Here is a 14,019-nt window from a genome sequence, read left to right as displayed (position 1 = left end):
AGCCGCAGTCTTCGGCTGAGCTTGGACTGCCCTCCTTTCTCCTCTGTAGCATGGGTGGAAGGGGACAGAGGACAACACCATCCCAGGCAGCAGGTCTCAGGCAGCCTGGGGCCCCCGGGCTGGGTGGGAAGCAGCTCAGGAGAGCCCAAAGTGGGTCATTGCAGGTGGCCTTGGCAACATGGCCCTGGACTTCAACAGGCCCTGGGGGTCTCTGTGACCATCCCCGACCCCACTGCCCCCTCCAGGAAGCTCTCCTGAGCCACCCCTGCCTGCCCAGCTTTCTTTCTCCTTTGGAGTCTGCTGCATTCTACATGTGGACCATGCAGTCTGACCTTCATGTCTGCTATTTTTTTTTCATTTGGTATCATTAATCTACAATTACATGAAGAATATTATGTTTACTAGGCTCCCCCCTTCACCAAGTCCCCCCCACATACCCCTTCACAGTCACTGTCCATCAGCGTAGTGAGATGCTGCAGAATCACTACTCGTCTTCTCTGTGTTGCACAGCCCTCCCTGTGCACACCCCCACATTATGTGTGCTAATCATAAGGCCCCCTTTCTTTTTCCCCCCCCTTATCCCTCCCTTCCCACCCATCCTCTCTAGTCCCCTTCCCTTTGGTAACTGTTAGTCCATTCTTGGGTTCTGTGATTCTGCTGCTGTTTTGTTCCTTCAGTTTTTATTTTGTTCTTTTACTCCACAGATGAGTGAAATCATTTGGTACTTGTCTTTCTCCACCTGGCTTATTTCACTGAGCGTAATACCCTCTAGCTCCATTCAAGTTGTTGCAAATGGTAGGATCTGTTTTTTTCTTATGGCTGAGTAGTATTCCATTGTGTATATGTACCACATCTTCTTTATCCATTCATCTACTGATGGACACTTAGGTTGCTTCCATATCTTGGCTATTGTAAAAAGTGCTGCGATAAACATAGGGGTGCATCTGTCTTTTTTAAACTGGAGTGCTGCATTCTTAGGGTAAATTCCTAGGAGTGGAATTCCTGGGTCGAATGGTATTTCTATTTTGAGCATTCTGAGGAACCTCCATACTGCTTTCCACAACGGTTGAACTAATTTGCACTCCCACCAGCAGTGCAGGAGGGTTCCCCTTTCTCCACAACCTTGCCAACATTTGTTGTTGTTTGTCTTTTGGATGGTGGCCATCCTTACTGGTGTGAGGTGATATCTCATTGTGGTTTTGATTTGCATTTCTCTGATGACAAGCGATGTGGAGCATCTTTTCATGTGCCTGTTGGCCATGTGAATTTCTTCTTTAGAGAACTGTCTGTTCAGCTCCTCTGCCCATTTTTTAATTGGATCATTTGCTTTTTGTTTGTTGAGGTGTGTGAGCTCTTTATATATTTTGGATGTCAATCCTTTATCGGATCTGTCATTTATGAATATATTCTCCCATACTGTAGGGTACCTTTTTGTTCTGTTGATGGTGTCCTTTGCTGTACAGAAGCTTTTCAGCTTGATATAGTCCCACTTGTTCATTTTTGCCTTTGTTTCCCTTGCCCGGGGAGATATGTTCATGAAGAAGTCACTCATGTTTATGCCCATGAGATTTTTGCCTATGTTTTTTTCTAAGAGTTTTATGGTTTAATGACTTACATTCAGGTCTTTGATCCATTTCATGTTTGCTATTTTTGTACACAGAAATCTTGTTTCTCCAGAGAGCCACGGGTGGGGCAGTCCCAAGGCTCGGCTATGGGAGGCCCCCATATGGGTGGGTTGTATTGCCTGAGGGGACAGTGGGTGACAGGAGTGTGGGCCTGGAGGAGGCACTGGGCTTAGCAGCCTGACACGCCTGGGTGTGACTCCAGCTGTGCCACCCACAACCTGCATGGACCTGGGCCAGTCTGGGCCTCAGTTTCCCCTTCTGCGAAGTGGGACCACGGCAGCACCAGTCTCACTGGGTCACCAGAGGATTGAAGGGGGGTGATGGATGCAGACCCCTGGCCCAGGGTGTGCCCGGGAGCTGCGCTGGGTCAGGACCACCCCTTCTCCTTCTCCAGGCCCTGCAGACCCACATCGGGTCCCACGCCTCCCCCAGAAGCCCCCCATCCCTGCCCAGCACTTTGTGTCCTGGGCACTCCAGGTCACGCACACTGGAGAGATTTGTTGGAGGGAGAGGGGACTTTGAGAGGACGCAAATACCCTGTCTCTTCTGAAAACTTTGCCCATTCGCTTTGGCACCTGGGTACAGGGCTCTGCCGGCAGAGTGACCTCTCTGCGCTGGCCACTGCAGCGCATTCAGGACTGGGTCTTTCTGTCTCCTTTTGGGGTCCTGCGCAGCTGCCAGGGGCAGCAGCCTTGTCACAAGGTGGCAGGGCAGGCGGATGAGGACCCTGGGCCTGGATGGGGAGAACCCACCCGCTCTGGGCCTCCGTTTCCCCATTTGTGCTGTGGGGCTGATGCCCACCTCATAGGGTCGTTGTGAGAAGTATGGGAGCTGCTGAGTATAAACAATCCACGTTGGGCCGAGGCCGTGAGACCCTCGGGGGTGCTGGCTGGTGGTGATGTGGTGCTGTGGCTCGTCTGCCCGGGCACTTCTCCAGGCTCTGGGGCCTCAGCCAGGCTGTCTCACCTGCTGTGTCTCTCAAAGGCTAGGAGGGACTGGTGGGCTCAGTCCTTCGAAGTCCCCCAAAATAAGCTGTCACTTTGCAGATTGGGGAAACTGAGGCACAGGGATGTTGTGGAGTCGGAAGCCAGTGAAGTCTTCCTTCCGGTGTGGCTGGATCGTCACCTCTCAGGGGTCTGGAGAGAGTAGGGTCCCAGCAGGACAAAGGCCCCCTGTGCCGCTGGGGTAATGTGAAGTGAGTTTAGTGAGGGAGGTCGCCGTGTGCAAACATGGGGGTCAGTATAGGGCACCCTCAAGGGCTAGTGTGGGCTGGGCTAGGAAGAGTGGGGTGCTGTCACCATCCCTGGAACCAAAGGGTAGGGGCAGAGCTTCGTGGGGAGGACCCTCAGGGGTCGCTGCTGGCCGAGGCCTGGCCCGGGAAAGCGGGACCAGGGGCTCCTCATGGCCGCCAGAGGGCAGGTGCGCCCTGGGGCCCCAAGTGGATGGAGGACAGGGCACAGTGGGTGGGAGCAGGAGCCTGGGTCACAGGGGTGGGGCGCCCCAAGAGCAGTGAATGCCCTGGTTTTGAGGATGAACCTCAGGAAACACCTGAGTCAGGGGTGGCCCCAGCCTGGGCTTTGCTGAACCCAAGGTTATTCGGCCTCTCGGTGTGCGGGCTGGGCTTTCTTCTCAAATGCCTTCTGTGGCTCCCACAGCCTGTGTGGGGTCCCAGCACCAGGCCTGGGGAGTCAGAGCCCCATCCTCAGCCCCACGTCCTCTCCCACAAGCCTGCCTGCAGGCTGCCTGGGGCTGGGCCAGGGACGTTTCCCTGCCTGTGGGTAGGGTCTTGCTAATCTGGACGTGGCCTCGTCCCCACTTGGCCCTGAGCAGGGCTTCTCTCCCCAGAGAGAGAAGCCCACGATGGCGTCTTGGACTCGACCTGTCCTGTGCAGAGGCCGATGACTAGAGCATCTGGCCTCTGCTACTAGGTGCCAGTAGCCACCACCCTGGTTGTGACAGCAGCAGCTGTCCTCAGCCATTGCCAAATGTCCCTGTTTCCCCTGGGGGACAAAAGGCGAGCATCAGACCAGCTCAGGTGTGGCCTCCTCCAGGAAGCCAGCCCTTGTTCTCACTGTCTCACCGTTGGCCAGCGGCGCTCGTGAGTGTTGGGAGGATTCTGTGGTCTGCTGAGCGAGCCCTGCTGCTGTCACTGTCCACTCCCACCTGTGCTCTTTTTCAGGAGCATTAACACCTGGCTTCTGGGGACAAACGGGGACACAGAGGCCCAGAGAAGGGAAGCTGGCCAGTGGCAGTTGTGGTTCTCAGTCCGGTGTGGGCTTTGTTCTGGATTCTGTGCCGATAGGGGCCTGTGCGGGAGGAAGAACCCCCGGGGGTGGGGGGGCTCAGTGGGGATGAAGGCTCACGTCGTGTTTGGAGGTCACCCTTCCGGATCATGTCAGCACCCGAGGCCCGCGAAGCAGCCCTTGACGCACGCGGATCCCTATGCAGCAGCCCCGCCTTGCTGCCAGCCACAGGCCTCCATGGCTCACGGGGCCCTTCTCTCCAAAGGCGTTGCTGGGCCCTCCCAGACCCCTCACTGGTGGGAGTTGAGGTTGTTTCCAGTTGGGGACCTCACTGGCCTGTGCTGATGGGGACATCCCGTCAGAAATTTTGCAAGCATTGCTCCTGGCTGGATCTTTACAAGTTCAGGTGTCTGTCTACATCTCCTTCCCCAAAGGCACTACAGCTGAACTCAGGCTGGGCCCCCAGAACCCAGTGCCAGGGCAGGGGACAGACAGCCTGCAGGTCTGTGCTGTGGCAGGAAGAGGCCGCTTGGAACTCCATCAGCTGGTGTGGTGGCCTCTGTGTGGCGGCCGGTCACACTGTGCCGATGTTCCCCCTCCCTGTGCTGGGGACCAGGGAGGCTGCGGTGTTGGGGGGGTGTGGAGAAGGCTGGGCAGGGGGGAAGGCTGGCACTCGGGGCCAAGCTGCTCCCAGGTTCCCTTGAGGTCTGAGAATAGGTCATGTCACCCTTTGTCCACCTCATCCTCTGTCAGAGGCTGTGGTGCCCCGTTGCCTCCCCTGATGGCCACGTGGTGGTGGGGGACCCTCTGTGTGCCACTGGGGTGGAATGGGAGAAGACACCGAATGACAGGCATCATGCAGCGCGACAGGGGCCTTCTCTGCCTTCCTTCCTCAGGGCCAGGAGGGCTGTGGGGGCCTCTGTGGAACAAGCCACCCCAGAACATAGTGGCTGAAGAGCAAAGACCTTGATCATCTTTCGCTGCTTCTGCAGGAGGTCTGGGCTGCAGTGGGGAGAGAAGGCTGTTGTGCGCTTGCTGGCCTCCCCCACACCCAGCTATTCAGAAGCAGCCCAGTGGGGGATTGGATTGAATCCCAGCCTCCCAGCCTCCCAGCCTCCCAGCTTGCCCCCAGCCCAGGGCTGACTGGCCCCTGGAGCCCCGTGTGGGCCACTCTGTGGCTCAGGAGAAGTGCTGCCATGTGGTGGTGTCCGGCGAGAGTGACACGCATCCCGACTTGGCTGTGTGGCCTCAGGCTCCCTGGGCCTCAGTTTCTTTGTCTGTAAAATTGGGACTAAATGAAACCCCTTCCTTTGGCCACTGAGAAGCTCCATGGAGGTTGCAGTGGACACGCGGGAAAGAGCGGAACCAGTGGGGACTGTTGCAGAGCGACTTGCTGGAAGCCAGGCTGTGTGCTGTCCGTGTGCTCGGCCTCTGCCCGTGGAGGGGAAGGGCCGTACCGGGCTTAGCCGGCTGTGGGAGGAGCTGGAGGGCACACGGGGAAGGAAGGAGGCAGAGAAGGGTACCCACTCCCCAGCGACGGGCCAGGGTCCATGGCTATGCCACAAAACAGGCCTGTTGCCATGACGCTTGGCTGGAGGGAAGTCAGCGCCTAGGCACGGGGAGGGAGAGGGCGGGGTACCCGCTGAGACGGGGCGGGGCCGGGAAGGGGCTTCAGCCAGCCCTGCACACCGAACTCGCTGCTTGTCCTGTGCCTCTAGTGCATTTTCTGCCTCTGTTTCGTGGCTGGCCTCTTGCTATCTCCGTCTCCTCGGAGACAGACCTGACCCTTAGAGTCCCCTGCGGCATCTCCTGCCTGAAGACCAAGGGCATCAATTTTGTTGGAGCAAAAGGGAAAAAATAAACCTTTAAAACAACTCAACAATAAAGAACTCGGCCAGCAAAACGCCCAGCTTGGCAGGAAGTTTAAGCAGTGGATAAAATGGGAGGTGCTGGTGGCCGAGACAGGGTGGGCACTGGTCGTCCCGCCCTGTGCCATCTGGAGTCAGCCCATGGGCACGTGGCCCTGGCCCCATCCCATGCTCCAGAAGGCTCAGTGTCTGTGCAGGTCACCTGTCTAGGGTCTGTCAACAGCTTTCCCTCCCGGTAGCTCAATGCCCCTTTGTCATGAAAAGAAAGAATAAAGTTTTTAAAGGAGAGGGGAAGCCTCACGCTCGAGGCCCTCTGCCCACTCTGTGAAGGCACAGGTGACTCTGGGCCTCCAGGCTCCCTGTGGAGGCGTGGGGACAGCTGCCTCTGTCCTTCCTGTCCCTCTCTCTCCCCACGGCCACCGCACGAGGCCACCACGTCAGCCCCCTGCAGCAGCAGCAGCAGTGTCTTGGCCTCCTCTCTGCCGCCAGAACTCCTTCCAGATGTGTCCACCCCGCGGTGAGGTTCGCCCCGCTGCCCCAAACCGGAAGGTGCAGCCTGGGTCCAAGTGTGGAGTTGTTCTCAGCCCCCGGGGGAGGCCACACCCCGCCTCTCCTGTCTGCAGCCCGCCCCTCCTAGGGTCCTGCCCCCAGCCTCCTTGCCCTCTCTTCACCTGGCTCCTCTGCCTCATCCCTCAGTGCCCAGCTGAGACCCTGGAGACAGCCGCCCTCCTCGGCACAACCCCCCAGACCCCCTGTCCGCCGGGAGCTGCGGTGCAGGTGTCCTGGGGCCAGGGCCTCCATGAGGCGCTCAGTGGGCCTCCACCTTCCGCGTCCGCAGGCCTGGCCAGTGCAGGTGTCCACCGCTGTGGCTTTTCAGGTGGAGTTGGGGAGGGAGCAGGGGGGTGCCAGCCGGTGGCCCTGGGGGCCCATGGAGGTAACCAGGCCGATTTCCTCAACTGTGTCCTAACAATGTGTCCACACTGATGCTGGGCTCCCCTGATCTTGGCCAGTTTGGGGCTGAGGTGGCCAGCTAGTTCTGGGCTAGCAGCCCGATCCCGAGGAACCAACGGCAGGCCGAGCTGCCCGAGACCCTGGACGCTGGAGTCCTTGTAGGGAGCTTCTGTGCCCCTGGGGGAGTTAGGGGGCGCCACAGGTGGTGGGTGTGCGTCCTGAGACGTCTAGGCGTTCCTGGTTCCACGCCCACTGGGCCGGCCATGTGGAGGGCGTCAGTGTCCGGGGCTCCGTAGGCCATTGTGGGGACCTGCCCTTGTCGAGGCCCAGTGCCTCTCTGCTGCCCTGCCGGCACAGTTTTGTTCACTCGGCTGGCCTCCTCCATACCCACCCCCGACCTGGGTTCCTAGCTTCAGTCCCAGCAGGCCTGCTGTCTTCAGCTCACATGCCAGGTCCAGGCGTGGAGCTGGCGGGCAAGTTTGCCAGCTGCTGGCCTCCTACTCACGTGTCTGAGACCTTCGTAGGTGCCAGTTTCTGTGGCCCCTGCGACTCAGGTCCTGGGCTAGGTAGGCCCAGCGAGGTTCCTGACACTTAGACCATCCGTATGCTCATTTATAAGTGCGGAGGTGAGGCTGAGAGCGCCCTCTGGTCAGAAACCACACCTGAGACCCGCCCAGCTGGGCCGCCTGCTCTGAGCTCCTGGCAAGCTCCCCTGCCTCTCTGGGCCTCAGTTTCTCCCCTTGCACCCTGAGGGGTTTGACGGCTGACCTGGGCCCCTCCCTGGCCCGGGAAGTCTGCAGGGCTATGAAACCACGGGCAGAGGTGAACTTGGCCCTACGGGCGCAGTGACGAGGGCAGGCTGGCCTCTGCCTGGTCGGCCAGCAGCTGGGAGCCTGGGCTGGCGGGAGAGGAAGGGCGCGGGTGCCGCGGCCGGACGTGGGTCAGGCTTGTTTTATGTCAGGATGACTGGGCTGCAGAGCAGGGGCCGTGTTGCCAAAACAATGTTTAAAACATCTCGGAAAATGTGCAGCCACTTCTTTTCCACGGGCCACATGCCGAGTCCTCCTAGCTACTTGGGTGAGGTTGGGAATTGGGCCAGGAGGGAGCGGAGGGGGGACGACGGCCCGCCAGAGAGGGGCTCTGGACCTTCGCTGCAGCCAGGAGCGTGCCCTGCCCCCTCCTCCCTGCCCCACCTCCCCCACCCCTGCCTCCCCTCCCCCTCCCCCTCCCTCACCACTGCCTCCCCTCCCCCACCTCTGCCTCCCCTGCCCCCTCCCCACCCCTGTCTGCTCCCTCCCCACCCTGTCTGCCCCTCCCCCTCCCCCATCCCTGCCTCCCCTCCCCCACCTCTGCCTCCCCTGCCCCCTCCCCACCCCTGTCTGCTCCCTCCCCACCCCTGTCTGCCCCCTCCCCCCCTGCATCCCCTCCCCGGCCCCTCACCCCTGCCCGGCCCCTCCCCCCACCCTTCTTCCCTGCCCTGGCCCCTCCCCACCCTGGCCCCTCCTCTCAGTTCCCACCCTCTTCCTCCTGCCCCCCCTCCCACCTTGCCCCCTTTTACCCCCCAGCCCCCTCCCTCTCCCCTGGCCCACAACACAGCACAGGGGCCGCTTCCCAGCGGGTTGTTCGTCTGTGTGGCTGAGGCATTTGGGGTCGTCCTGGGACCCTCAGGTCCACCTTGCGGTTGCGCCTGGGGAAGACACGGGCTCCGTGTCCCACCCCGCTGTGTCCCCCACGATTAGCTTTTCCCCAAGAAAAGGCTGGGTGGCCTGAGTTCGGGTTTCCCTGCCCTCCCTCCTGTGGGGGACTAAGAGCATCTGGCCGCTGCCATGGCCTGGCTCACTGCAGGCCCTGGTTCCACATTAACTGAGGGCCTACTGTGTGAATGCAGGCCTAGGCTTGCACTTCTCCCATGTCCGCCCCACCCCCCATCTGGGCTGGGAGGCGGCGTGTCTGCCCCCTCCCAGGTGAGGCTCGGGTCATGTCCTATGCCCCGTGGCACAGGAGGGCGCACGAGGCTGGGCCCAGGCTTCAGGTTCCTTGTGGATGAAGTGCAGGTTCCTGTGGCCAGATCCTCACCTGACCCTAGACTGCGTGGTGATGCAACGGGCCTGCTGCCGGGCCCCTGCTCCCACACCCTAGGCAACCAGCTCTCACTGACTGAGTCACTGTATAAAGAGCTCTGCCCAGGGCTCTGGACGGAGACAGAGATGGAGGATTATAGGTCTGCAGACTGCTGGACGCAGATGTGATCCTAGTGCTCGACCAGAACAAGCCGGGTAATAAACCCTTTCACCCCAAGAACATCCATCATCATTCCTCAGTCTCACTGAATCCATAGTGAACTTGCGCGGGGCTGAAACCCATTGGCAAGACAGGGGTCTTTGCCTCATCAGGGCACGAGGATGGCTGGAGCCCGCGTCCTCCCCATCAGGTCTGGTCTGCCTCTCACCCCCTCTCAGCAGGGCTCCTGCCCCAGGGCCTTTGCACTTGCACGGCCTCTGCCTGGAGCTCGTTCCAGACCTTGGAATGCCTCACTGCCTCCTGGCTCTGATGTCCACATCTGGGCAGGGCCTTCTCCCATGGCCCGTTCAGGACCCCCACCCAGCCCTGCTCCCTGTCTTAGCCTGGTCCCCCAGTCACTCTGGGGAGCATCTTGTGTGCCTGTTTATTCTCTCTTCCTGGGTTCCAAGGCAGAGACCTGGGCTTTATTCTCTGCTGTGTCCCCCAGGTCCAGGGATTTTGGCCCCAAGGGAAGGCCTGGCCCAGGCTTGGGAGTGAGGAGAGCCTGTTCCTGCTGGTGGGCGGTGTCTGAGGGGCTGCTGGGCTCCTCTGCCAGCTGTCCTGGGCACAGATTCAGCAGGACAGAGGCTGGGAAGGGCTGCGGGGAGGGAAGGAGCCTGAGGGGCCAGGCCTGAGGGGGGGTGCTGCGGGTGCCAGCAGGACCCCCTTCCAGCTGCTGGCCTGTCGGCATGCAGGCGCTGCTGGTGAGCTGCCACGTGGGCCAGCCTGCCGCTTACCCCTCCTCCACGCATGTTCAGGAAGTGAGCTTCTCCTCCTCCTCTTCTGGGCTGCTGCCCAGGAGGCTGGGCCTGTGGGGAGGAGGCGGGCTCTGGCCAGGGAGTCCCACCCCCCACCAGAACCCTGTAGGAGCCACTCCCCAGCTCCGACCTTCCTGAGCCCCGAAGCCCAGAGCAGAAGCCTGGGCTTGGGAGCAGCAGGGGTCAGCTGCCCCCACATGTTCTGAGTGGGGGTTCACGGATACCCCCAGAGCCTCAGGACAGAGCAGTGAACACACTCTAGGCTGGTAGCTGGGCTGAAACTCCACCTGCACCTCCTGTTGGCCAGTGGCTGGCGAGCTGCTTCCTCGGTCCAGGTGGGGTTTGCAGGTCTGCCCAACAGCCCGTTGCACCTGACACTGCCAGGGGGCCAGATGGCTGTAGCCGAGGTGTGTGTGTGTGTGGAGAGGCAGGCAGACGGGAGAGGGTTTGCATTCCAGCTCAGCCTCAGCTGCGTGGCCTTGAGTAAGTGGTTTTCCCTGCCTGAGCCTCAGTTTCCCTGCTGGTGAAACGGGCGCTTAGTAAATGCTCAGTTACTGGGAAAAGTAGGCGCCTCATGACAGCTACTCCTCCCCCCAGTCCTGTCTCTAGGGATGTTCTAGTGCTTTCTGCTGGGCCTGGTGGGAAGCCTCAGCCCTCAGGCAGGGAGCTGGTACCAGGCTGCAGGAACCTGTGGCTGCAGGTGGGACGAGAATCCCTGGAAAGAGGAGGGTGTGGGTGGCAGGCACGCACAGGGGTGCCTTCCTAGCGCCACCACTGCCCCCTGCCCGGCTTCCTGGGTGTCAGCCCCCAGATGGCTGTGCTCAGCAGCCTGCCCTCCGTCTAGGAGGAGCTGTGGTCGGGACGCCCACAGTTCTTCTCCAACACGGCTGAGTCAGCCTGCGGGACCCGGGAGGGCTGGGGAGGCTAGCTGCACGGGCTCCCTGGGGCCTTGAAGAGCCAAAGGGCCTGCTCTTGGCAAAGCTCTGGCCGTGCCCGGAGCCAGGAGCCAGGAGCCAGGCCGGGAGGCCCGGATGAGGTCACATTACAGAGCACGCCTGTGCCCGCTCCTGCAGGCAGTCAGATGGCCCTGTTCCTGGCGCCCCCCCCCCTCTGCCCCCTCCCCCTCCTTCCCCCACCCCCATCTCTCTCCGTCCCCCCCCACACCCTCCGGCGCTGTTTGACTCATCCACCCTTGTAAATGTGCCCTGGAGCACACTTTGGAATGGGAAAGAATTTTAGGTCGTTGTGAAGTTTTATTTAGGAAATATAGAAACCAGGTGGAGAAAATTAGCTGCATTTAGCTTTTATAGCAGTTTTGACATGTATTAAAAAATGCTTCATGTGCACTGTTTGCAACTCATTTCAAGGGAAGTGGAAAAAGTTTTGTATTCAGTATTTGAGGAAAATTCAAGCGGGTCCCATAGGACTCAGTTCTCCGCGAGCCTCCCTTTCCTGAAAGGTCAGCAGGAGGAGCTGTGTGAGCGCCGGGTGGAGGGGTGGGGCGTCCTGGGCCGCGGCAGGGCTGCCCGGGGCCTCCCACCGCACCCGAGGCCAGGCTGGGCTGAGGCTGCCCCAGACCCGCTACCCCTTTTCAATTCGCTCCCACAAACCGAGCTGACCACTCCACGCCCCAGCTTGGGATTTCCCCCCTCGGCTGGGAGCGTGGGGCCCCCAGACAGCCGAGGAGCAAGGTGAGGGACGGCCCTGCTCCGTCTTAGGGGTGTCATTCTGACTGGTGTGCCGGGGTCCCCTGGTCCGGCCTCATCTCCGCCAGGCCTGCCGGCCCTTGCCTTTCAGAAGGAACACAGTTCTCTCCACGCACATGGCCCCGTCCCGGCCTAGGACTCCTCAGCGTGTCACCACCGCTGGGGCTGGTCTGTACCCTGCCGGGGCACAAACCCTGTGTCTCTGCTCAGCCTCTTCCCCGGGTGGCCCTATGACCTGGCTCCTTGCTCTGGCGCCCTCGGACTCACATACTGCATGTACCCCCGGTCTCCACCCCCTGGGGTCCTGTCCCCTCTTCCTAAACAGGCTGTGACCTCACTGACTAGTGACAGGCCCAGCATTTGGCAGGGAGGTGGGGGGCACATGCTGTCTCATGGGGTCAGTGGCCTCTTGGGGCCCGGTGGGCCCACACTCAGAGGGCTGAGGAGCTGGGGAGGGAGCTCGTTCACACAATCCTACCCGTGTGCCTGATCGTGGCCAAGCAGGCCTGTCGTGGCTGTTGGCTGTCTGTAGAGTCCAGCCACCCTGCGCATCCAGGACTCCACCGCCATGCAGGCCCCTGGCTTTCATGCCTGGGTTCCGACTGCCTGCTGCTGGGCCTTAGGTGGCCCTGTGCTTCTCTGGGGCACCAGTGGGCTGGGGGTGACCCTCCGGTGCCTGGGTCCCCCCAGCTGGGGTGGGGGCTCGGCCGTGTCCTCCGGGGCAAAGTTGCACATGTGGACCGCCATGTCAGACGGCTGCCTGTGAGTGGCTTGCTCCCCGCCCAGCGGGGCCTGCCTCCTCGGAGCACTGTCTCAGATGGGGTGTTCTGGAAGCAGGCCTGGAGTTTGGGAGCAGATGTGTGTGCGGGATCCATGTTGCCAGGGCAGGAGGAGGCAGGTTGGATGGGGCCGGTGGCTGTAGGCCCACGTGGCCTTGCCCAGCCCCGCAGGGTGCCCGAGCAGGTGGCCCTGTCAGAGCCTCGTGCCGCTCTGTGGTGGCTGGGCCTTTAGAGGCCTCCCTGCTGGGATGCCAGACGGGGCTTGGCTTCACAGCCCCTACAGCCTGGGTGACCCGAGGGAGGGGACAGCTGGAGGCGGTGCTGGCCGCTCCCAACGGTGGGGAAGGGGGCCCGCAGCAGAGGGCCCGGGTGACGTGTCTGTGCCAACTGCAGGTCCTCCAAAGGTGTGGGAGCCTCACGCTCTGGAAGGATGCTCCGGCCTTACAGACAGCGACGCAGAGGTGAGTGCCCAACAGGTGCCCACCCAGCCCGGTGTGCTGTGCAGGTGGGCTTCTACTTCCCTGACCGTCTTCCCAGGGGGCTGGCAGCCCCGTGCGGGTGGCGGGGCCTGCAGTTTGGTGTGTAACCGTGTCTGGGCCTGGCTCAGCCGTATCTGTTCTGAGCACCAACGATGTGCCAGGCTCCGATGATTTTCCAGAGGAGTTGCAGTGCAGCCACCCTCGTGCACCTTCTGTGGGGCCCCCACCCCGTCAGGACTTGGGGGCTTCGACATCCTCTAAACTCCTAGGGGCGGGGGCTGCTGGAGACGCTGGTGGGAGGCAGAGGGAGGGGCAGAGGCGGCCGGGGAGGCCCTGCCTGAGCCTGGCAGGGTTGAGGGTCCTTCTTGGGCTCTGCTCACATGCCCAGCCGCCTGGGGCGGTGAGGCGGAGCGGGCAGGCAGTGGGTGCAGCCGACACAATCTCGGATGCTCTTCTGAACATTTCAAGGGAGGAAAAGCTTCTTGGTTTAGGGCGCTCGGGGGCCAGCAGAAGAAATGACCTTTCAGACAGCTTACAGAGCAGCAGCAAACTGTGAGCCAGACACTGGCTTTAGGAGGTGTTGGTGAAGGGGGGAGAGCTGGTAGCGCTGACCTGCACGGGCTCCCCCAGGGCTCCTCTGTCTGTGGGAATGGGTGGGTCTTGTTGCGGGGCCCTGACTCACTTTGGGGACCACGTGGCAGGATTCGCTGGCCAGACTGGGAAGGGTGATGCTGTGCTAGGCAGAGGAAGCCACGCTCGCCCATCCCCCCAGGGAGAGCTGCCCCGGGTGCCAGCGTCTCCCCCCCAACCCCCGAGGCCACATGTGGGAAGCCTCAGAGAGGCAGGTCCACTCAGTGTAACCACATCCCCCAAAACCTATTTCCCCATGGCACCCTCGTTTCTCAGGACACCTGTCACTCATGCACACACTGGTGTTCTGTGGAAAGCATTGTGGGAAGTGTTTGGCAACACTCTTTCTTGTCAAAGGAAATCAGAGAGAGTCCAGGGTAGAGGCCCTTGTCCGTGGCTGAGGGAGAGACAGCAAACCCTCTCTGCCAGTGGCCCTGGGGGTTTGTGAGGGGCTGAACGTCTGTGTCCTGCCCCTGCCAAATTCATAGCCTGAAGCCCCAGGCCCCAACACGACAGTATTTGGAGGTAGGCCTTTCTGGAGTTAATTCTGGTTAAATGAGGGCATAAGTATGGGGCCGTGGCCCTGTAGAATTAGTGCTCTAAGGAGAGACTTGATCTCTCAGTCTCCCTACCATGTGAGGACTCAACGGCCACCAAGTCAGCAAGAGGCTCCGCCAGAAACCAGATGGGCTGGCACCCT

At 61.1% G+C, this 14,019-nt stretch overlaps 1 long non-coding RNA gene across 2 annotated transcripts in view; it reads left to right on the top strand.

Moving 5' to 3' along the window:
• The window catches only part of LOC118970437 (uncharacterized), a 44,391-nt gene that overhangs the window by 6,219 nt on the left and 24,153 nt on the right, over window positions 1-14,019 (top strand). For both annotated transcript variants that reach the window (XR_005058398.2, XR_012125206.1), the window contains exon 4: window positions 12,604-12,671. This is a non-coding gene — a long non-coding RNA (uncharacterized lncRNA). The remainder of the gene's footprint in view (window positions 1-12,603; window positions 12,672-14,019) is intronic.

This window comes from Manis javanica, chromosome 2 (assembly GCF_040802235.1).
Source record: "Manis javanica isolate MJ-LG chromosome 2, MJ_LKY, whole genome shotgun sequence".
NCBI lineage: Eukaryota > Metazoa > Chordata > Mammalia > Pholidota > Manidae > Manis > Manis javanica.
Note: the sequence above shows the minus strand (reverse complement) of the source record. Positions and strands in the feature narration are given on the sequence as shown.